The sequence below is a fragment of the Acanthopagrus latus genome, chromosome 6 (genome assembly GCF_904848185.1).
Source record: "Acanthopagrus latus isolate v.2019 chromosome 6, fAcaLat1.1, whole genome shotgun sequence".
NCBI classification, from domain to species: domain Eukaryota; kingdom Metazoa; phylum Chordata; class Actinopteri; order Spariformes; family Sparidae; genus Acanthopagrus; species Acanthopagrus latus.
This window is the reverse complement of record NC_051044.1, coordinates 668997-693726: the sequence shown is the minus strand read 5'-3', so window position 1 is coordinate 693726 and position 24730 is coordinate 668997. Positions and strand designations below refer to the sequence as shown.

The 24730-nt window shown below is 45.0% G+C and overlaps 1 long non-coding RNA gene across 2 annotated transcripts; it reads left to right on the top strand.

Moving 5' to 3' along the window:
• Window positions 1-1498: 1498 nt before the first annotated feature.
• LOC119020480 lies at window positions 1499-11842 on the top strand. Of its 2 annotated transcripts, XR_005075337.1 has the most exons (6): window positions 1499-1800; window positions 2420-2599; window positions 9599-9742; window positions 10396-10643; window positions 11494-11570; window positions 11712-11780. It is a non-coding gene; the product is annotated as an uncharacterized LOC119020480 (long non-coding RNA). The 2 variants fall into 2 exon arrangements; XR_005075338.1 differs by lacking the exon at window positions 11494-11570 and having other exon boundaries at window positions 11712-11842.
• Window positions 11843-24730: the final 12888 nt, after the last annotated feature.

Sequence of the window (24730 nt, the reverse complement as noted above, 5' to 3'; positions counted from 1 at the left end):
AGTTTGAAATTTTCTGCCAGACTACATAACGCTCCTCTTTTAATGTGATTCTTTTGCACGTCAGCATTTTAACTGTTGTTGTCGTCACAAGAACTTTCACACAGAAAAGAAAACAATTAAAATAACTGTTGCTTTTTCAGAATGAGTTCAGAAAGATTTTTCAGATTTTCACAACAACATAACTGAAGGCGTCGACCTTCTTGTTGTGTGAACAATGGACACTGTGATTACAGTTTATTCATCATGAACCTGGTGTGTAAAATGATGCTTCCAGTCAGTTTCACCAGTTTGGATTATTGTTCACAACATGATTTAAACTGTTGTCATGTCTCTGTTAAAATGGATCCTGGGAGGAAACTGAAGCTGGTCTCCATCAGACATTTTCACATGGCGAGTCGCTCCGTTCAGAACATGATGGCAGCTGCTGAGGTCGGAACATACGATGAATGTTTCCAGCAGACTGAAGCTAATAAGAGCTGATCTGAATCCTGTGACGTGCAGGACGGCTGATGTTGTGTCACAGACCTCCCTGTTCTCTGACTGTGCATGAGCTGATAAATCCTGGTGTATCAGCTGTCTTCATACAGTCAGGATGAAGATGAGCAGTCAGACGGACAGTTTGCACGCTGGGCCATAAAATGATGAGCAGCGCCGCAGGTCCACTGAGCTGAGAGCCACCTGTGTGAACAGTGAGACTGATGCTGAACTAATCTGCTAATGTGCTACAAATGAAACACATAACTACATGTAAACTACATGTGATCCAGGAGCTGGGTCGGTTCTGAAGGTTGGCCCGGATGATCTGCTCATGTGAGAGCTGTTCTGATCCAGTCACAAGCCTGAACTGCTCTCAGACTCATCAGATCGTCCTGACGATTATCTGTCATGTTTGATTTGTAGGAATCAAAATCTGGACGGTCGTGTTCTTCATTACTTCAGTACTTTGACTGCAGCCAATCAGAGTCTGATCCTGGAGCAGCTGACGGTGTTGCCAAGCGACAGCAAACAACCCTAGCCTTTAACGCTAGCGTTAGCTAGCATACCACTGACAGATGACAGGTCTGGTGTTTGAATCTCGGCTCCCGTCCTCTGAAGATCAGACGTCTGTCTGAGATCAGGTGAGCTGCTGCGTCGCTCCCTCCGGCACCATCGTTTCAATACAATCCTGCAGTGTTTGAAGTGCCATTATTCTCTCTCTTAAGACAGAAAACATCTGGAGGAGCTCTTTACGAGCCGGATGCAGCCTGATCTCTCAGTCAGTCCGGATGTCAGAATTCTCATTTGTGTCATGAAATCGGTGAATTGCTCATGATAGTTAGTTTTTCTTTGACATTCATTCCATCCTGCTGGTCTGTCAGCACACAAACACCGTGTGTGTGTGTTTGTATTGTACATGCCTCTGGGTGTGTGTGTGTGTGTGCAGTAATAAAACCCCGACCAGAACTGTGGCGCTGCGCTCCACCGTAGCCATAGCAACATGGGTTAAGGTGAATCTCATTGTTGCCGCGGTAATGATTTGAATAGCTCAGAGAGTCGGCCGGCGCTGCATCCATCAGGGAATACGGGACGTATTGATGTTTACACGCAGTAATAGATCTCAGATTGTTGTGGAGGCAGCGGGGAGCGGCAGGCTCAAGTGTTAACGGAGGAATTTTAATGGAAAAGTTTGGCCTTTCACTGTAAAACCACTCGGCTCTGCAGAGCGTCGACGCTCTGTTTACTCCAAGACGAAGCCTGAGAGACGCTCTGAACCTCTGAAGCTTTGTGACGAGACAGAGGAATAAACTCACCGATGAAGCAGTATGTTGTTTTATATCCAACATGTCGTATTATTCTCATGTGATGATGATCACTGGATATTGAATTTCAATGTTATATGATTGTTTTCCTGTGGTTGCTGTGCTGTAGAGCTTCTCTCCTCAGTGTCAGCTGATCGAGGGTGAAACACACAAAATCAACATTCAGCACCAGAGAACTTTTTCATATATGTTTCTACTTCTAGCATCATGTGTTCAATCTGTGTCACAAGAGGAAGTTGAAATGACATGAGGAGCACAAACATGAAGGAGAAACGATGAAATGAACTAAATCTGATCAAGTCTTCAACCTCAGAACAGCGACTGGGCTGCTGGGCCTGTAGTCGGCTCGTCCTGTAGAACTGATCGCGTCCTGACGGCTCGACATCGACCAGCCACATTATTTTGTGTTAGTTATGAACAGTGCAACAGTGTTTGCTAGTTCACAGTGTGTTTGTTGTTGATTGTGACGTTTCTGATCGTCGTCTGATGGTTTAAAGAAACACTTGATGGTTTTAATAGAACTGGTGATATTTCAGTGTCAGTAGTTTCCTGCTGTGAACTGTGAATAAACTTTTCTCTCTGAGGCCTCGTCCTCACCTGCTCTGCTTCATTTGATTCAGACCCAGAAGAGACGATGTGTTTCAGTTCCGGTCTGATTCATTCTCACTCCGACAAGCTGAGAGCAGTGAACATCAGGTCACAGACGCTGACAGGTGAAGGAACTAATTGATTGGACAGTTTTGGTGACGTCATCCTGCATCATCAGGGAAAGAAAGTCACATTCTGGTAGCTGAAAGCAGGTCAGTGTGTATGTTACTGAAGACTGGGAGACACACACACACACACACATAAATATACAGGGTTTTAATAACATCACTTCATGTTCAGATTAAATGTTTTATCCTCGCAAGAAGACACTTCACACAAACAGGATTCTCTTGTGACGAGAGCAGAGAGATTTTACTTCCCGTCGTGAAAAGTTGAGAGAACAGAGAGCGAGAGTGCTGCAGATGAGCCATCCATGCGATTTCACTTTGTTTACTTTGAAAGTGATGAAGAGGTCGGGCTGAGACGAAGACGCTCCAATCAAGAGAGAAGGCTGAGCTGCAGAGTCAATCGGTCTGAATCGATGATGGACGCATCACATCTTTTATTTAACTTGAGCTGCTGAGAGAGAGCCGACGCTGGAGAGGAGAGGAGAGGAAACACTGAGGACAGAAGACGGGATAGAGATTTAATGAGCGAGAGAAGAAGGCAGAGGGGAAAGAAGAGAAAGAGAGAGAGATGCAGAACGAGTGGAAGAGAAAAGGTATCGATGTGAGGCTGTAATAGGTTTCTCCATAGCGGGGGAGCCGGTCGAGCATCCAGCTGCTTCGCTGGTGGAAAGCTTTTAATGTGAAGCAGCAACAGCAGGAAGGATTCACTTTGCATCAGCAGCAGCTGAACGCAGCTCTAACTCAGCTGAGAGCGAGCAGTAAACACAAAACTGAGGCTGATATCTGACCGGAGGAACACGGGCGTGAAACTGAACTCCAAACCTCCCCAGCGGTGCCGCCGGGCCGGAGACCAGTCACCTGATGGCAGCCTGAAGTGGACCGACCCGGTCCGATGGGAGACCGGCTGCTATTAGTCTGCTGCAGATCCTCTTTTGTTCTCCTGCTTGTCATGAGTCTCTTTCATGAGCATTAAAGATAGTAATCAATAATCAAATGCTCTGAGAAAGAAAGAAATGACTGGACGGGCGTCTGCACTCATTGTGTTTGACTTGAGTCCTCCACAAGTGTGTGTTCTGATGAAGGTTCTGATCCGTCCAGGTTCTGTTCATCTTCACAGACGAACGGAGATGAAACCTCTTCAGCTTGTGACCCAGCGTGCTGATAGTAAACTGACTGTCAGGTTTCTGGCTCCTTCCTGCAGCACTCTGTTCCACAGACAAGCTAACAGAGCTCGATGAAGGAAGTGAACAGCTGGACAGCGACACTCTGGGGGCAGTGTGGTCGGGTCAGGTCCACCTGGCTCCTGCTGGCCTCTACAGTCTCACCTGACCAGCCTGAAGTCTGTGACGTGACCTCTGTGGGAGAACAAGTCAGATAGTTCAGGACGTAGAGACGATGGAGGAACAGCTCCAACACTCAGAGCCTCATTTTCACAGCGTCGACTGTGAAATCCTCTCATCCGTCTGTCTGTCAAACGTTTTGTCACATCCACTAAAACATAATTGAACATGTGAAATGTGTTGGATCGATGCGATCATATAAGAATATTGATCTTCCATCGCTCATCGTCGTAGTGATTAACTGTCCAACATCTGTGTCTGCCGGCTCTGCTCCACCTCGCTGTGTGTCTGTTGGACGGCAGGCTGACTGAAGGTCTCCCTCTCACTCTGGATGTTTTCAGCGTCTCAGATGACAGCGACAGGTGGTGTGTGGAGTGTGTGTGGGAGTCAGGTGGAATGAGAGGCCAGCAGAGTGTTTCTGTGCCTTCGTTCTGTAATTTCATCAATTAAAGCCGTTTCTTTGTGGCGGTGACAGCATGTAACAGCAGCTGACTGTGACTCAGCTCTCTGCATGTCGTCAGGTTACAGAGAACGACAGCGACGATGACACGCCACCTCCGACCTCCTCAAAGACGTTTGTCTGACTTTGAAAAGCTGTTTTTCCTGAGACGAGAGAGTTGCACCCTGAAGAACAGAGGATTTAAATGCGTCTCATATTCAGTCAGCTTCCATCTCCGGCCCCGCTCGCCTGGCTTTGTCACTCACTTGTGTAAAGTAACTCGGTCGTATCTGTTGACAGTAAACAGTGAAGCACTCGGAGCTTCACGAGTCGCTCTTACACAGCGACGTCACTGCGTGAGATAAGAAACTTATTTCAGCTTCTTTAGCTCAGTGATGATTTAATAAATGGCTCCTAACTCACTGTGACGTAGATGAACGCAGCAGCTGTATTCTGTTGAGGGTCTGTCTGTCTTATCGTCATCACCATTCACACAGTGACATTAATTTAGACCGATGTTGATTTGTTGAGACATTGACAGTTCGACACTCGGAGGTTCTTCCGTTTCCATTTTCTGCTTCTTTACACTTCCACTCTTCTACATTTTGGAGGGAAATATTGTCTTTTTTACTACATTAATTGAAGTTGGTCACATTAACTAACAGGATAGATTCTGCATCAGATCCAAAGTGGTGCCGCATTCATAGAAAAAACAAAAACTAAATACTGTCTCTGTTAACCAGAAAGATGAATATCAGATGCAGTAATCTGCCGGGCTGAGAATCGACTGACCTCAATAAACAGTCTCATGTTTTAACCTTTAAAGCTAAACACGGATGTGAATGTGATGTGAGAATATCCAAAAAACATTTTTTTTGTCAGGGGAATGTTTTGAAATCTGAATTCGCCTCACGTACAGTCGATTCAATCAACTCATCACTACGCGACAGATTCTATAGGTTGATTTCTGCAAAATCAATATTAAAGTGACGTAGTTTGACAGCAGAGAGCTCGTCAGTATTTACATCACATACTCAGAGAATGATATAAACTATAGATAAAGATAGATACAGAGCAGCAGGAACACCAGAGGGTGATCATCAGCAGCTGATCAGCAGCAGGTCGATAGTATCGACCAGCACAGATCTGTATCGTATCCGGACAGACGAGATGAAATAAATCAGACAGGTGAGATGTTTCACCTGAGCGTCGTCGATACTCTCGTGTTATCTTAAGAGACGTAAACCAGCAAACAAATGACAAAGTTTTTAAATCCTTTACATAAAACAGGAGTAAAGACTTTACAGCTACGAGCAGGTGTGCAGTTAATTTCTTGGTGTATGAGGAAAAATGGCTGTTCAGGAGCCGAGCGTGATGTTTGTGACTCCACACGAGATTATTGTAAACAAAGCGAGCGGCGGTTTCACTCCCGGCTCTCCTCCTCAGCCTTCACCCCCGCCTGTTTTCTCCCTGTTCCAATATGTTTTCTGTACTCTTGAATAAAGTGGAAATTATTCATGAAAAGCAAATCAACAAAGGCCCATTTCAAAGCTCGGTAATGTATGCAGGCATGCACCCCATGTTGAGTCCAAATGCCTCGGCAGCAGCAGCAGCAGCAGCAGCAGCGGCTCCACGCTCACACAGCAACACTATAGGAAACATTAAAGTGAATCCTCTCAGACACATGAAGCGACACACTCAGCTCAGCAGCAGCTCGGGAGTCACTGATTGTCATTTCGCAGGAATAAATAAAACATGTGTCTTTGATGAGTCATTTCCAGCCGGCCCGCTCGCCGAGCACAGAACAGGGTCGGGTCCAGGTGGATGTCCAGACTGGGATCAGGATGTGAAGCCAAAGACAGGGAGACTTTAAGATTGGATCACTGGAGTGGAATAAAACAGGTATTCTATAAATCCTTCAAATATTTCATGCACTGACAGTCAAGAAAATAATTCCCCTCAGAATTAGTCATCTGTGTGGTGAATGGACAGCCGGCGTCCTCAGACTGTGCGTTACGATTTGTCAGCTTTAGGTAAACTGCTCTCACTTCCCCAGCAGAGAGCCGGCGTCCTGAAATAGGCCTCTCACAATGAACCTGTACTCATTTACTTTCAAAGAGCCAGACGGTGTAATGAGGCAGGGCGAGCCGGCTTCATTGGAGTTCTTTCAAACGGGCCAGACTGCTTAACTGCAGAGACAAAGTTCAGCATGGCACAACAAAAACCCTGCGACTGGGCAGGCAGACGGTCCCGGGAGAACAGAGCCAGTGCGGTTTACCCTCCTAATGATCTCTGTTGTTCTCAGAGGCAGGGACCGTTCAGTCAGCTGCTCTGGGCTCAGCTCAATCTGTTGCCACTGAAAATCTTTAGCCTACGGTATCTTCCACATCAGTGACTCCGTACGTGAGGAGCAGACTGGAGACAAGCTCAAACACACTGCAAGGAACTTTAAACTGTCTGTAAAACAGTCTCAGCTTAATCCTGATGCCTCTACATGACCCACATCAACAACTTATTCTTGGTCCCTCATCAGAATAACAACCCAGCAGGTGAGTCCATGTGGGGGAGATCGATTACGTAAGACGAGCAAAGGACTTCGGCTGAGGAGGCTGCTGTCCACGTTACACCACAAATATAATATGATCACAGTGATGTGAGGTCACTGCAGGCCCGTCCCCTCGCTGACATCTTGTCTTTGACTCGCTGCACTGATAAAATGCTGAATGAAGGACTTCGATGAGGACGATGCACTGTGTGATGTGCTGAATCTTCTCGCAGGCTCCACACTCAGGAGCTGTGAGCAGAAGCTTCGCCAGAACTCCTCAACAATGAGCTTCAGTTGAGAGCCGGTCTCCTAAAATAGGTTTCACACAATGCTCTCATCCCGTTCGCTTCAAAGAGCCGAGCGGCGCGACGAGGGAACTGGAATTCTTTCAATAGAGCCGCAGTGGAAGTCCTGAGAGAGAGAGAGGAGAGATTTCCACATGATGAAACAAATCCTCCAAAATAACGGAGACAGCAAACCTTCAGGGGAGACTCCAACCACAGTGATCATTCTGGGCCTGATGCATCTGGATGTAATGACTCTAAAAAGCAGGCGGTTGTTTGTGTGCTCACAGTTAATCACATGTTGTTGTCGGACTGAATCGTCTCGAGCGGTTGGAGTGGTGCAGCACAGCGGTGGAGCAGACAAACACTGTGTGGTCACGACTGCTTTACATGTTGTTCATCCATCCAAACCACTCAGTACTTTGGGATTCACACAGAAACATGGTTGAAATATTTACCTAAACTTAAAGGCTGATGAGACCTGACGTCGGTGGTTGTCGTCTTGTTTTAAAGCCGCAGGGTTTATCAGGTCATGTTGTCACGTTCTTTCTAATGAACTCTGTCTGTGATGTGATGAGCTCGTTTGCTGTCGGAGGTGTTGGTTAAAGCTCAGCTCCTCGCCGTCTGTTCGACAGCACCGAGCGTAACAAAGCCAACACGTTTCTGCTCTTATGTACAAATAAAACAGGGGCGTCTCTGGAGGAGTTGCATAAGCAGGTGATGGTGAGTTTTAATGGCTCACAAGGAAGAACAAGCTAATTAAGATTCTCCCTGAGATATTCATGTGGATGTTAAATTGGGTGAAGTAAACCGGATTAAAATAGCAAACAAGAGCTCTATTATTATAAATATTTTACTCTCCTCCTTCAAAGTGATGAGCCGAGAGGTTCTTTAACCTGAAACACATAAAGGGTTGAGCAACATGAAATGGAAATGTCTGCCCCCGCGCTCACCTGGAATTAGCATTTTGCTTGCTTTTTATTATTCATCATAAAACTGCACCGAGTGGTTTCGGAGGAGCTCAGAGCGCAACAATGACGAAATGTCAGGCCTGAAATCAGAAGCAGCCTCCTCCACCTCACCCATTTCATCTGTGTCTTTAAGTTTGAGGATCTCTGCTTCTGAACCGAGCGGCCCGACATCATGTGATAAAAATATGGAGATAAGCTTGAGAAGTTTTACATCATTGAGTCCTGAGGACGTTTAGCTCACAGCCTCTGTCATCCTGCCAGCCGTTCTCTACAGGCGCCAGTTATCCTCAGCCTGTTCTCTGCCTCACAACAGAGTCCCTGAAAAACAAGTGTGAGCATCCATCAAACCTCACGATGACCACATGAAGTCTGTAGTGCACAACGCTCCGGCCTCCTGCTGCGTCTCCTGCAGGGAGGTCATCAGTGCAGGACGTGATGGTTGTTATGGTGACGGGCGCCAGCGTGTGTCCTGGGCCACACTGAGGGCCCGCCCACTCAACTGACAAGACAGAAGGAGGAGAAGAAGAAGAGACATCAGGCAGGATGGATCACAGGTGCCTCACTGTGATGTAATGACATGTGGTGGTGATGATGTCATCAGCAGCTGTCTGTGATCACACTCATCCAGCCACTGAACCAGACTCCATTCACAAATCATCTGATTTAAGAGTTGTTGATGAGATCTCAGATGAAACTTTCCATTTCTGTATGTTCCAACTTTGTTTGTTTAGGTTGAATTTTAAAATGATGATGATGTTTCAGCAGCACTGTGTTTATACTCTGGTCAGGCTCAGTAAAACATCAAGGTTTGGATTTGAATACCTGGTTCTGTCTTGTTAAAAATATCCAGTGGTTTGTTGAAACACCACCGTGATCAGTCGCCTGTCACGTCACGTTCTTCCCCTGCTGACATCAGCGTCAGCTCATGTTCATTTATTCTGAATGAGATATGAAATATTTATGTTTGTATGACACGTACACATGTCAACACATCGCTGGTTTGCAGGAATGTAAAACTACAAAATATTATTCTGGTTACTGGTCTGATCTGTTTTCATAACCAGCGGGAGAAAAACAGCCGAGTTGTAAAAAAATAAATCTAGTTTGACGTCCTGCAGCAGCGAAGCTCGTCAGGAAAGTGTCACAACGCCGAGCGGGAAGAAGTCCAGCTCCAAGTTACACAAGGCGGGAAACTGTCACTGTGCGTATTTATCTTTGAACTATGAGATATCACAATTTAATTAGAGCCTGCTGCAATAATCCAGTATGGACTCTGACACAATTAAATTAAATCAAGCAAACCAGATATAATCAGCGAGCTTCACAGCTGCTGGAAGGTGGATCATGTCAACTTCTATCTCACAGACACAAATGAAAGTTTTATCATTCTTCTCCTCAAACTGCTGGAAGAAGAACAAGTGTATTTTCTAAGATATAGAACTAAGCCTTTAAAATGAATGAAAACGCAGCAGTTTGTCCCTCATAGTGTATTTTGTGTTTTCAGTAACTGCAGACTGTGCTTCTGATTCCTGGATCAGAACCAGGTTCAGAACCGGGTTACAGTACCATAACTGCTCCGTGCTGCTGATGACTGACAGACTGAAGGAGTATCAATCATCCCCGCCGCCCGTCACTGCTGGTAGTCCTGGTGGGTTTTGATGTTTTCTCACATGCGTTGTTCCCTCGAGTGTTTCCTAGCTGAGAACCACAGAGCGTGAAGCCTGTAATTAAAGATAGATGTGACACGAACCGGTCGGCGCTTTCTGGAATCTCACACTTGTATTCTTTATTTTATGATGCATGCATGTTAAAACCCACTGCAGTGCTCTGTGTAGGGTTCATATCTAGATGTGAAGATGAAGTGTATATTTCAGAACAGCAGCAGCAGCAGCAGTAACTGTGACGTCTCAGCGTGATGTGGAAACTTAAGCAACAAAACAAAGCAGATAATCAAGCAGAATAAAGAAGCCTGGTGCAGCTGGCTCGTTAAGAGTCACAGCTCATTAGGGCCGGCTTAATCAAAATTCAGGAACCAAGCTGGGCTCCCAACAAATTACCGATATTTCTGCAGCATAATGAAAGCAAAAACAAGGTGTCAGGGAAAAGTGTGTGACAGTGAACTGTGGCTGAGTGTAGAGCGTCCTCGTGTCCTCGTGATGCGTTCACTGACGCTCTGTCAGTAGGCCTGTCACTGAGCAGCTTCAGATGAGCAGAGCTGGTTTAAATTCATCCGTTTCTCTCTTCTTCTTACTGCCTGAGTTCACTAATTGTTGCTCAGTGTGATTTGCCTCAATCCCACAGAGGACGATCTGTACAAGAACCACCCTGAGCAGCAGAGACAGGTCAACGTCCCGTTAACTCGAGTCCACTCGGCAGACGTCCTGGAGCCAAGTGTTTCTGAGACCCGACCCGACCCGACTCTCAGCTGCATGTAAAAAATCACCAGTAAAACCTGATGAAAGTGATGAAAACGTTCAGAGACTTTTCCTCAGAGCAAAAACACCGACACCGACCCGTGTTACAGCTCAGCCTACGATCTGTCACGTCAGGTAACTTCAGCTTGGTTGGTTTTCATGTGTGTTAGCATGATGTCCTTCTCTTTTCATCCATCCATCCATTATCTGTACGCCGCTTAATCCTCTGCAGGGTTGCGGGGGGGCTGGAGCCTATCCCAGCTGACTTAGGGCGAAGGCAGGGGACACCCTGGACAGGTCGCCAGTCTATCGCAGGGCTACACATAGAGACGAACAACCACACTCTCATTCACACCTACGGACAATTTAGAATGATCAATCAGTATGTTTTTGGACTGTGGGAGGAAGCCGGAGTACCCGGTGAAAACCCACGCTTGCACAGGGAGAACATACAAACTCCACACAGAAAGATCCCAGGCGTCCCAACCGGGACGCGAACCGGCGATCTTCTAGCTGTGAGGCAGCAGTGCTAGCCACTGGGCCACTGTGCAGCCTTCTCTTTTCATGCTCATTACAAATCAGTCGTGAATCTCAGCTGTGCAGCAACACGATTGGCTGATATGTTTCCCTGATTGGGTTTTGGGAGGAAGGGGCGGGGCATGTGTCATGAGGCGTTCAGTGTTTCCAGGTTAGTTTTTAGTTTTTTAGTTGTGGCTGTGAGTATTTTACACATTGGACAGAAATGGTTGAGTCTCCAGATGTTGTTGTTTTTTTGGCCTAGTCTGATGATTTAAAGCTTTATTTGACACCAGCTCAGTGTTTGTTTCCTGTATTTGCAATTTCAAAGAAATGAAGACATACATATGGTTTTATAAAGTTTATTGTTCTTTGATTTATTACATTTATTTTACTAAACATAAATATATAATTAGAATGAATTATTATGCAGATTAATTGTCATTGATAAAACATAATAATTACACAGATACTGACAGCAGAGACCAGATACTGTCAGTGAGTCTGCAGAACAACGAACCGATGACCAGAACAAATGGAAGCCCAGTACGTTTCTGCAGAGCCGCTGATAATAATGTGAAGAATTTTCTTTGAGGTTGAATTTTCTGTTTCTCTCATCACAGAGCTGTGTTTCTGTTCTGGTTCATGTTTAATGCTTTACATACCTGTTTCTGTCTCCACCATCAGGGATGAGACGTCCTGTGATAAGTAGCCAGTCTTGGTCTTCACAAACATGTCTGGAAATGTCTGCAGGTGGGTTTAAAAATATCCAGCTGTGTGACTGGAGCTGTGGTCGTCTGCTGGATGTAGGAGAAAACATCACATGGGACTGAAAGACAGAGTCACATGTCACATGACTTGTTCTCTGGGGACGAATATGAATATCTGGGAAATAAATATATTCAATTAAATCAACAAACAAAATGCTGCATACTGAGAATATATCTTTAAACATTGCTCATGTATTTATCATCTCTTTACATCTCAGCTTAGTGTGGTGACATGCTCGGTGTCAGTCTCTCTATGTGACTCACAGTGAACTCTTATGTTCCGCTCGGCTTGAATAAAAGCACAAACAGGCTGACATGGCAGGACTGAGCGCGGGTTAATGGAGGGGCTGTAGACTGCAGCCAGAGCTGGAGGCCCGGTGAGCTGCAAACACAACAACCTTCCAGCTCTGGGTGTTAAAACGCAGCCAATAATATCCATAGATGGTTTCGGGGGAACTGCAAAGCCAAATACAATACTGCTATCCTAACAAGGACTCACATACACAGAGGCTACTGCAAATACAAGCAAGCAGAAATCCCAGCAGGCTAAAGAGAAAGGTCATCGCTGTTGTGAGAGAGAAGAGGCTGTTTTGTGGATTTACAGTAAAGCTACACGAATCAAAGTGCCGTGTGATGTTGCCATAGTTACAGGGACAAAGATCCCAAAGCTCCTGAGATTCTGGAGGCCAGATCCTCCTCTCGGAGTTGGAACTTGGACTTTTTGCTCTTTGTTTATCTCACACACTGAGCCCTGTGGGAGGCCCGGGACTGCCTGGGGATGGCAGCAGAGGCTCCTCTCTGCTGCTCAGAGACAAAAGCCGGGCTATTAAATTATGTAAATTTCGGGTCCGTCTGTCGGACTGCTGCCGATGATTAATTGCCGTCTAACCGCAAGGCACAGAGATGAAGCGGTGTGATGGGACAGGGAGCGTTTCTTTATTCCTGTCTTCCTCCTGGCAGCAGCAGACGGAGCAGCAGAGATATCTCACACAGCTTCTACATGAGTGTCACGCTGCTCCACATGTAAATAAGCACTTCACACTGGACCTCAGACAGCAACTGGACGAGTGATTTCAGCGGATTTGTCTTCATTATTGTCTCATAGTTACAAACAGGACAGAACAACAGCAGAATGAACTTTTAAGAGTCATGAGCGTCATGTCCGCCCAGGTTACTGAGAGATTTTCTGCATGTTCTGTCAGTTCTTCATCCGCTGGGAGTGATTCTGACTCTGCTGACTGACGGGGTTCATATTGTCTGTTTCTATGATAAAACTATGGACGACGCCACATTTCTGACAACACAACTTGAAATTCTTTTTTTTTTTCCTCAGGTGTCTTTTTGTGGATGAACATGACATAAAGTTTTTAATAGCAGTTTTGGAGTTGATGTTTGACAGCAGGTCTCATCAACAGCTGCAGTGGTTTTACTGCAGTAACAGTAGTAAGACCTCACTGTCAAAATACTCCACTGTGAGTAAAAGTCCTGCATTCAAAACATTTCTTGGTATTATCAAGGATTTATGTATATGCGTATGAGTGAATTATGAGTATTTGCAGACCTCCAGCAGCGTGAATCCACGTGCTTGTGATGCACATCTGGTGAGAGCCAGTCGTCAGTCTGAGGCTTTGAGTCTGTGTTCGCTGAGAGGGAAGAAGAATCTGCAGCGTCGCCTGAGACGTGACGACAGGACAGATGCAGACATACGTGGTGCAGGTTTGGAGGCGACTCTCAGATGGCGACCAGGCAAGATGCCCGAGATGCTGGTTGGCTGCAGGCATGCAGCTGCAACTCAAACACATGTACGTGTGCATATGAATGTACACAGAAGTACACAGAGTTTCATGCTCATACACACACGTGTTAGTCAGACATTGTTCTGAAACATGAAATATATGTAATACATGTAAACACTGTAAAATAAAGGCTGGTTATCTGAGCATGTGGAGATCAGCATGTGGCCTTTGTGCTCTAATTCTCGTCTTTACCTTCATCTCACAATCTGTTCCTGCCTCTGCGACCTGTCGCGTGTGTGTGTGTGTGTGTGTGTGTGTGTGTGTGTGTGTGTCACGGGCTGCTGAGTAGCTGATTTCACCACAGGACAATTTACATCCGCTTCCACTGGACTCAAGTCCCCAAGAGTGCATCTGTGACTGTTGGGTGATAAAACAGTATCCTACAGTTTTTCATGATGACAGTAAATTTCTGTCAAATTTTCCTCCTCTGCATGTTTCAGATTGTGCAAAGCTGCTCGTAACTGCTGTTGAATGCTGCTGGATGCTGCTGGATGCTGTTGGATGCTGCTGGATGCTGCTGGATGCTGTTGGATGCTGCTGGATGTTGCTGGATGTTGCTGGATGCTGTTGGATGCTGCTGGATGTTGCTGGATGCTGCTGGATGCTGCTGGATGCTGTTGGATGCTGTTGGATGCTGTTGGATGCTGTTGGATGCTGTTGGATGCTGCTGGATGCTGCTGGATGCTGCTGGATGCTGTTGGATGCTGCTGGATGTTGTTGAATGCTGTTGGATGCTGCTGGATGCTGCTGGATGCTGTTGGATGTTGTTGAATGCTGCTGGATGCTGTTGGATGCTGCTGGATGCTGTTGGATGTTGTTGGATGCTGTTGGATGTTGTTGAATGCTGTTGGATGCTGCTGGATGCTGCTGGATGCTGTTGGATGCTGCTGGATGCTGTTGGATGCTGCTGGATGCTGTTGGATGCTGTTGGATGTGTGATCGGTGAGAACAGTGGGAATCAGCAGTTCAGTGAATAAAACAGAAATAATGAAAGTTTGAATGAACTGTTGTTATTGGCAGATGATTCCAAAACAAGCTTCACAGTTTGGTGTTTATTCTTTGTTCATTTCTAACAACAAACAGCTCAGACGTATTTAATGTTTATATCTGAATAATATTAATACAGATTGTTTTGTAGTTCACACATATTCGCTGGTTCGTCTCTTTTTGTTTGAGCGAATCAGCTTCGTTCTCACTGAATTCACTTTCTCACCAAGTTTAAATGATCTCTTATTTCCACAGCAGATTATCCGTGTGCATTCAGCCGTGCCGCTTCCAAATTATTGACTGTTGCCCAGAGCCAACGAGCCGCCCGGTGTCACGGCCTGCATTCAGACAGCCAACCAGAGGAGCGATCGGATCTGTGCTGAATGTAAATGCAGGTCAATCACCTGCTTAATAGCCCTGCTGGAGACAATCTCTGCCGTAACACAGACATTTAGACACCCGATATATTACTGTATGTATTACTTTCCTCTGCAGTCGGTTTTTCAGCAGGTGATTCTGACGGATTGGCAGAGCTGGAGGAAATACTCTGTTTCTAAAATAGCACCAGCCATCAAGTGAGACAGTAAATCCTGCAGACCTGTTCTTAAGATAAGACTGCAACAAAGAAAGCAATCCTGTGTCAGCTCCAAAGAGGCTGATACGGTCAATATTAAGAGTTTGGGTGCTGCTCTGCTGGTAATTGATTGACTGTGATGAAGAAGTTGGTGTGTGATACACTCGGGAAGAAGGCAGAGCAGTTAAATCTTCGACTGTGTCTCTGCCAGACCTGCTTTCAGGTGCATCACAGCTGAGAGTGAGGCGGTGAGAATATCTGATATATGAATGGATGGTGAAAATAACAAGACTGTAAACTATAATGAAGTGACGTTCACACATACATATTCATGTTCCTGAACAGCTCTTGTGTCTGTGCAGATTGATCCTGAACCGAATGTCTCCGTGTGAAGCAGCTGACTGAAGACAGAATCAGAGCTGAATGTTACGGACGTATGAACAGTGAAGCTTTCTTGTGCTGTTGTACAGACTGGAATACATTTATTAATGTAACGCTGATGCAAGATCTTAGAGAAGAGTGAACACAGTGACTAGAAATCTTGAACAAAACACATTTCAACTACCTCGAGTTACCGTATATATCTTGAAACCATGATTTCATCATTGTTCGTCCACTAATTAATTTCTCCTTTTAAAAGCTCTGAATGTATCTCAAAACCACTGAAATACAAACATGAATAATCTCTCATGTGTCCCAGTCTCCAAATCTGTGGTCAGATTTAGAGATTCACATTTACAACCTGACAAAATGTTGATGAGGAGTTCAGGCGTCTCACAGCCTCAGGAGTGAAGCTGCTGTCTAGTGTGGAGGTGCAGCAGCAGACACTTCTGTACCTGTTGTCAGGTGGCAGCAGGTGAACAGATTGTGGTGGGGTTGGTGTTGTCTTTTAGTGTCTTTGGGCTCCACTGATGTAGACGGTGTGTATTTCTTTGTCTCTTCCTCATCAGCTTTTGGTTTTGCTGACGTTGAGCAGCAGATTGTTCTCAGTGCACCACTCTGCACGATGGTTGATCCTCCTGATACAAACAGTCACTGTTGTTTATATTGCGGCTGAAGATGGCGGTGTCGTCCTCAGGCTTCACAGCACGGCTCTCCTGGCGTCTGGGAGTGCAGTCATGGTGTCTGGTGTGAACAGCAGGGGGTGAGCACTCAGCCCTGGGGCGCTCCAGTGTTGAACACTAACGTAGAGGAGGTGTGACTGTCAATCTGAACTCTCTGGGGTCTGATTGCGAGGCAGCCCACTTTCCAGAGTGTTGTACTGAAGTCCAGTCAGCCTCATGGAAGTCTCCACTCACACTTGTAAAGACTTAACTGGCAACACTTCCGTCACTTTGAGTGCATATTTAGGTCCAAACAGCCAAAACAGTCTGAAAATATCTGACCTGCTCTGACCCAACTGTTTGCAGCGCTGCGTTCCTCTGCAGCGGGCTGAGAACGGTGGTCCAGACGTCCCTCCTCCCTCCCTGACTGTGAAGACGGATCCCTCATCTTTCTTCATCTTTCCCCAAATCAGAACACGAGGAAAGTCAGAACGGTTCAGGTGTAATAAAGCTCTGCGTGATGTGCAAACACTATCGACTGCACAGCTGCTGTGTGAAGTTCAGTGCTGCATCACTCTGAGAGGTCCAGTGTGTTCCAACACATTTACAAAATCATCACATTCACATTATTTTCATATTCAGATCCGGAGGGTTAAAAAACAAACATGAGCAGAGCTTTAATTCGTCCCCGTGTAGACGGATGTAATAGACTCACATTTGATTTATGACCACAGTTGTTCTTCTGTCTTCTGTGTGAAGGTTGAGATTTATGTGTCTGTGAATCTTCCAGCATGTTTTCTCTAACGATAACTTCTGGCTCCAAAAACAGCTTCTTTTGGAATTATGCTAATGTGTTATATCATCTGCAGTAAAACAAAGAATGGATTATTTTCAGTCCAATTTCTAACAGTTGTTTGTTCCTATGTTTCTTTATTATGCTGACGCACCTGAACCACGCATTACAGAGCAGTTTGTGATGTCATCAGTCCCTGAAAGATAAACAGAAGAAATGCAGGACTTTAAAATTATGTATGTATATGTATATATATATGGATATGTCATGCATGTGGGACTTCAGCATGGCAGAATCTAATATTCCTTTTTCTACCTGTCAGCCTGTTGATTTTATTAGCAACTCTTGGTGTGTTTGTAAGAAGAAGACACATTCTGAACGACGAACAGTCGATTGTCACTGTTCCCGAAACAAAATGACTCATGTACTGAACCTGAAATCTCATCGGCTACATGATGTATCAGTCATCTGCAGGATGGCATGTAGATGGTTCAGGAGAGAGGAGAAAGTGGGTCACAGTCACTCAGGATCTCAGGTGAGCATAGAAGATCATATGAGCTGTCAGTGAAAACAGCTGAGACACACACAGACACTTATATGGTGAGCTGGCAAAACTCTGTACGTGCTAGTTTGTTAGCTTGTTTGTTAGCTTGCTTGTTAGCTTGATGATTGTACCTGGCTGATGTGGTTTTATCTCATATTGTTTTGCATGAATAGAATCACAGGAATCTAAAGTTTCTAAGGAGTTATGGCACAATCAGACACTTTGATTAAAAGGACTCTCTGCTACTGAACCTTTAATGTTGTCATGGCGCTGTCAGGTGACATCACTCACAGCCCAGTTTGGAGCGAGCGTCCTCGCCTCCCTTCAGCTCGGCTCCACTGTGTGGACAATGTGAAATTATTGTGGGCTCAGCAGCCATCTGCTTCCTGCTTTACAGGGACGGCGTGCAGCCCTGATGGACCTCAGCTGAATGTTAATTAGGAAGGAAGCAAATTGTTGCCTGTGAAATGGTCACAGATGGGAGCTGCAAAAATCAAGCAGAAGTCCAGCTGATATAATGGATCGGAATAATTACTGTTTCTTCTTCCTCTTCACTGAGAATCGCGTTGGTGGAAATTAAATCTTCCAGTTTTCTTTTAACGGTTGAGAGCGCTCAGCTCTGAATCTTAGGCTGCTGTTACACACATCTTGGTGGATATATAAAGTTTATTAAACCATAATGTGATAATGTTCGTAGATTTGTGTTCATATTAACATGTTAACCAGAGTTTGCAGAGACAGAGCTGCAGTATTTTAACATAAACTGTCAGCTTTGTGAAAACACCTCAGTCAGAATCACTCAGGTGTTGTGGAAAATTGAAAAGAATCACATTTTGTTGGTGAGTTTGTATCTATCAGTGTTTTTCTTGACAAGATGAGTGAACATATAAAAAACCATCATTCAGATAAAACAGCCTTTTCACTTCCTAACCAGCTGTTCAGACGCATGTGAGCAGAAACACTCTCTCACAGAATGATTTGAGCGATTGAGTGTATGAAAATAATATCCACTGCAGCAGACGGGATTGAATTGCACCTTCTGAGTCATAAAAATTTAAACAAAATAAAAATCAACATGCCGACGGCTGCCTGAATAGATATGAGGAGCTGCTAGACTCAACTTCTAACTCAATTTTTATTTTCCCTTCTTCTTCTCATCAGACATAAAAATAAAAGAATCTAAATTGATTTTTGTGTGGAGGCTGATGGAACTAATCAGGTTTGGTGATGCTGATGGTAAATTCATGTGCAGGTATACATCCGCTCATCAGGTCCAGAGGACACTTTCACCCCGAGACGCCATAGAGAGAAACTCCTTCACATGAAGGTCGTCAGTCCAGACTTTAAGACTAAATATTAATATTTAGGCCTCTATCTTTATCTATTATGATCATACATACGTTTAAATGTTAAACCCTGAATCACACCATCAGTAAATAGACCTGCAGCCTCTGCTGCCTGTAAAACACACTTATAGATAATAAAAATGCTTCACTTACACTTTCAAAAGGAACTGAAGCTGTTGGTCAGGTTCAGGAAAATATCACAGCTTGGCTAAAAGTGAAAAGTGTGACAACAGTATTTACTTTACCTGAGCAGCTGCTTCAGCTTCACACTGTTTAAGCTGAAAGTTTAAGTTTCATTACTGCCTGAAATATTTCAGTTAACTTCAGTTAGGTTGAAAAACGACATTTAAGTGTTGAAACCGGATTTTTGTCTAACAGAGCAGAAGTTTAATAATCTGAAGACATTTCATTCATCAACACTGACTAATTTTATAAAACTGTAAACTACAGAGTATCATCCTAATACGATCCAGCAGGAGAGTTTTGATTGGCTACATGGACGCGATCTGTCGTCCCCTCATTGGCTGACTGGCCCTTCAGCCTGTCCACGTCGTCAGCGGCTGATTCCACACGTTTGCAGCCACATTGCTTAAAGCAGCAATCATACTGTGATCTGTGATTTAGTTTGTTTCTCACAGTCTTGTGACTCGGGCTAATACTGTCACTGCTAAAATAAACCCTTTCTCACTCGGGTGCTCCGGGCAACAGATATGGTAGATTAAGAAAGAAAATATCCGTTGAATAAATGGAAATAATAAATCATAAACTATTGCTTCCGTCGTTACTGACAATGGCGAAAGTGATCCGCGCACTAAGCAAGACGTGGCCCAGAGCCCTTCAATTAACTGAAATGGGCTGTGTGCATTTAATAATGTATTTAAACAGCCAGTGTTCAGCCTCAGACTCTGAGCCGCGCTCTTATTTACTTCAGACTGATTTTTAATGTCATAATGTTAAAGCTGCCACCGCTCACCCCACTTCCCCCGGAGGAAAACCGAGATACTGAGAGAACATCTTGGAGGAGAGCGAGTGTGTCTGAGCAGAATGAGTAATAATGATCGTATTAAACACGAGGAGAAACAGCAGCAGTGAGTGAAACACGAGAAATCTGTGTGATTCACAGTGCAGGAGAGGTTCAGTGTTGGAGTGATGAACGGGACTGAAGGCAGGAATCAGATCTCACTCTGCCAGATATCTCACTCAGATACCTGCTGACCACACACACCTGCTGAGACTTCAACACATCATCAATGATTCACACCTGAGCAGATAAAAAGGAGTCCACCACGTCACACTGAGCGCTTTAAATTCTGAGGTCAAGTTTAAACTGAAACTAATTTTATAGTGGAATAAAAAAAAACCCAGTCTTGCTAGCTGGCTTTGTTCAAGCCAGCGAGCTCGACACACCTGGACTTACCTGCTTGCTGTTTCCTCCAGGATCCTCTTCCTCATGGTGAGATGATGACGACAACGACGAGCGCACGCATGAACGACGGAAGTTTTATTGACGCGATCGAAGTTTTATTGACGCAACGGATGTTTTATTTTTAGTTTTGAGCTCCACACACATGCACATCACATTCATACTTGCATCACATACCTTGTCCCAGGTGAGCATCGATCCCACGTCTCCTGGTTGCAGGTCGGCGTCTTTAACCACTGGACCATCTTCAGCGCTGAGAGCCGCCAACAACCAGGGAGACAAAGAGGGTCAGACTGAAGGAAGGAAAGTCCACGTGACACTGGACCGACCCGACTCCACACAGCCCAGACTGCAGGCTGGAGTCCTGAACACCACATGTGAACGTATTCATACTGAATCTATGTGACAGCTGATGGAGCTCAGAGGCCTCAGCTGAGCAAACTGATCTCTGATGTGTGAAGATTTTCTACTGCAGACAACAAATTATTCTCTGTGTGAGTTTACACACGACACTGGCTGAGTCTCAGTTCAGGTCTGCATCCTTCAGAGGAGCATCTGAAGTCTGTCCCAGTCTGAAGGCTCCTCCAGAGGATGCACAGCTATGATCCTTCGTGGCCTCACATATCCCAAGATTCTCTGTGCGCCCGAAAAAGAAGAGAGAAGAACAGAACATGGCGACATCGCGTGATGTAGATCATCAACCAGGAAATGCTCTAAAGGCCAGACCGTCTCATTCAACGACGGCTGACCACAGAGGCCGAGTCCTTCAGAGGACGCAGACCTGAACTGAGACTCAGCAACTGTTGTTGTTGAACTGAAAGATGTCGATCGTCTGATTCATCATGTGCAGCCGTCAGCGAGGTCTTACCTGTCAGATAGCTCAACACAATAACTCTCTGACTTTGTGTTAGAGGTTGTGGGTTCAAGTCCAGGGTTGTGCAGAGACAACTTGTTTATGCTCACTCAGGATGATGAGAGATGTGTTTTTAATTTAATAATTAATTATTTCCAGGGAAGTCAGTCAGGTGTTAGATCTGTTTAGCTGAGCTTGACATTGACTGCACATCTTATCGCTGATGAGCTGGTGGAGAGCTGGTGACTTGTTATTGGGAAGTTGCAGGTTCAGTTCTTCTTGTGTGCTCATCAAAGTGTCCTTGGGCAAGAATTTGAACAGATAAACAACATTAAGTCACTTTGGACTAAATGTCTACAACGTAAATAGACAGTGAAGTTTTGGATGAGTTTGATCTCCGTCACATCTGGAGTCTGTCAGAGCTCCTCACCAAGCTGATGGCTCAATAAGATGGTGACTGGTCTCTGGTGTCGAAGGTTGAGAGTTCAATTCCAGTCGGGTCAAAAGTAAGTTTCATATTAACTTTAATGGATAACAATCATCTGTTCCAACAAAGAAGTTCTCAATGATTATGGACCGGCCAGTTCTACTAACAGACCCTCGATGTGTCCTCTTTCTTTTGTTCCACTGTATCTTCTTCTTCTTCTTCTGCTTCTTCTTCTTCTTCTTCTTCTTGTTTTGTGTGACTTCCTCTGACTCTAACACACACACACACACTGTTCTGAGAGACACCTGTCCTGTCCTCTGTCACTGCAGTCAGAAACGGAGGGAGAGTGAAGTGTTAATCTGTCACTGCAGAACCCAGCCGGGTCCACCAGGTGTGTGAGCATCATGCAACAAACTCTGGTGTGTGTTTTTGCTTCAGTGTTCAGTAAAGTGCTCGTCACAGTAAGGAAACAGGCCGTGTGTCGTTATTTTACAGTATTTTATATAAATCAGCAGAACGCGGCTCTGTTCTGATGTCTGAAACACTTTCAGTTGCATCAATCAATGTTCTGTTTTCACTGATTTGTTGGTTTGTTGGTTTGTCTGCTGAACTCCACAAACCTACACAACAGATTTCCATGAAGCGTTTGGTTCTGATCCAGATCGAGGGACAGATCCAGGATTTTCTTCTTTCAGTTGGCTTCACAGATAATTCATATATTTTGTTAATGTTTCTTTTGTTCCATCCTCCTCACGCAGCTTATCAGGAGCTTTTTATCTGATATTTGTTTGTTTCTACTCAGTTTTCATCCGAAGTGACTGAAATATAAGACGACGACACGTCAGCCGACATCAGCCGGGTTTGGGTTAGTTCACTGTCACAAATGTTTTTCACTTTCTTTTAAAAAGCCTCAATGAGCAGTAGCTACATTATCATTTTAGATCAAATACAATCCACAACGGTGAAATCACTGGTTCTCCTCTGACTCTGGAGACAGATCTGCAGCCTGTTATTAAAAACCCATTTTCATCCTGTTCTAATAACCTCTGACAGATCGACAGTGAAGACTTGTGAACATCGGTCGGTCTCTCTGAACGCGAGAACAAAACTTCCTTGGCAGCCGTCGAGAGAGACAGAAAGAAATGAGTGTCGGATGGGAGCTGGTTGTGTGAACGCTGACGGCGGCGTGGGGGAGACGGGGAGACGGTTCTCAGATCATGTTTCTCTGTCAACAGCTGCAGGAAGATGAAGCTCATTTGCATGTAAAAACCTCAAACTCATTTGTGAACTGTTATCAGGGGAGCAGGTCTAGATTCTCCCGAGCTGACAGACAAATGTTTCTGCTGACAGACGCTTAATTTAACGTGACAGCAGATCTATTGTCTCAGCAGCCACAGACAAAGGCCGCGTTTTTTAAATCATTCCATTATTCTCCCGCCGCAGTAATTATCAATAACTGTCGCTGGTGTGTTACAATAGGTTGTCTGAATAATGTGGACATATTGGTCGACATTAGGACTCGCACAGTTGTTGATTATTGATCATCTACGTGTTCTCCAGACAGAATATCAATGAAGCTGCCCCCTGCTGAGGCTCCTGATGGAGTCGAGAGTGAAACTGAAAGTGTTCCGTCTTCATTAACAGACTGAAGGTGTCAGGAAACAAGAGTTCACTGCAGTCAGACGTGAGGGAGCCTCGCGCTCGTGGGAGGAGACTTGATAACAAGTGATCAGGACACTTTGTTCCAGCTGTCCTGCAGCGTTCAGGTCACCATCAATTCACAAACACAAGTGATTGTAAAACTTTTCTTAGATTTACTTATTTTACATCCTCTGTTGCACCATTTTACCTCGTCAGGCCTGAACGCTGTGCTCAGGAGGAACCGTGGGTCGTTCAGTAACTCCGGCTCCTCCTCCTGCATGTTGAGTTATCCTTGGACGAGTCTCGTGAAGTTCTCTGAGTGGTCAGCAGACTGGGAAAGTGATTGATCCACTTACCAAAGTGCAAATGTTTTTTAGTTTCATGTTATCATTTTGTTGAGGCTGTCGGCACCATTTGCAGCCTGATGGGCCTCTGAGACAGATGATCAGCACCAGTCAGTACCCACACCACCAGAACAAGTTTCAGTGTGATGTGACGCAATACAAATTACATGAAATGCAGTAAAATACCAGGATGTGTAACTACGTTCAGTTGCATTTTGCAGAATAAAGCCAGAGTGCTATTGTGGCTCGTCTGACCCACAATCCTCTGCACCGTGGAAAAGATGTCACATACGTCACGGTGTTGCGTGCGTCACGACGCCAGATATTTTCTTCGTACAGCAAAATGTTGTTGGGCAGGTATTAAGTCCGAGAGGGTCAAAGTTCAAGCTGACCTGTCATGATGAAATGATCCGTCCAGTTGTTCACACACTGCAGGCAACAGTGTGATTCAGACCTCGCCGCTGTGTGTTCGGTGCAGCAGCAGCCGTCGGTCAGTCGTGGATTTGACAGCACAGCGGTGCTGTTGATGAAAAAGAGGACCTGCAGGCAGAACTGAGAACAGTTCCGTCCAGCAGGACGTAGGAAGACGAGCAGTCGCAGCTGCCTGAAGAGTCTGAAGAGGTGAAATAAAGCAAAGTCATTCAACAGCTTCCTAACATGTTGCTCTGCAGAAACACGAGCTCGTCTGCTCGGTGATTTGTCTCCTGTGAGAAAGTCTCCAAAGCAAAATACCGTTTGTTTCTGGAGAAGAAACATTAAAAAAGCAGCCTCTGTTTCAGGTCGGTTCAGTTCTGCAGAGGCCCGTGTTGTATTCCACTGACTCTCATTATAAACATGTCAATATTCTTAAAGATGCAGCAAATCAAAATGGTCGTTCTCTCAGTGTGAAAGTGTTTTAACTGGATGAATAAAAAGAATGTATGCACACTCGGCACAATGCTTCCATTTATTACATAAAGGGTCGTTTTATGTAGTTTATTATCTTTTTAGGTTGGGAGAATATTTCAGTCACAGTAACAGCTGAGGTGAAGTCTGTCCGCTCTCCTGCTGGAGAGCCCAATTACTGGAGTTGAGTGAGCGAGGGCTCCGGTCTGACAGCATCACATCCAGCTGACCTTCACATCGCGCTTCAATCAGCTCCTCAAAGTTTACCACATTCCCAGTG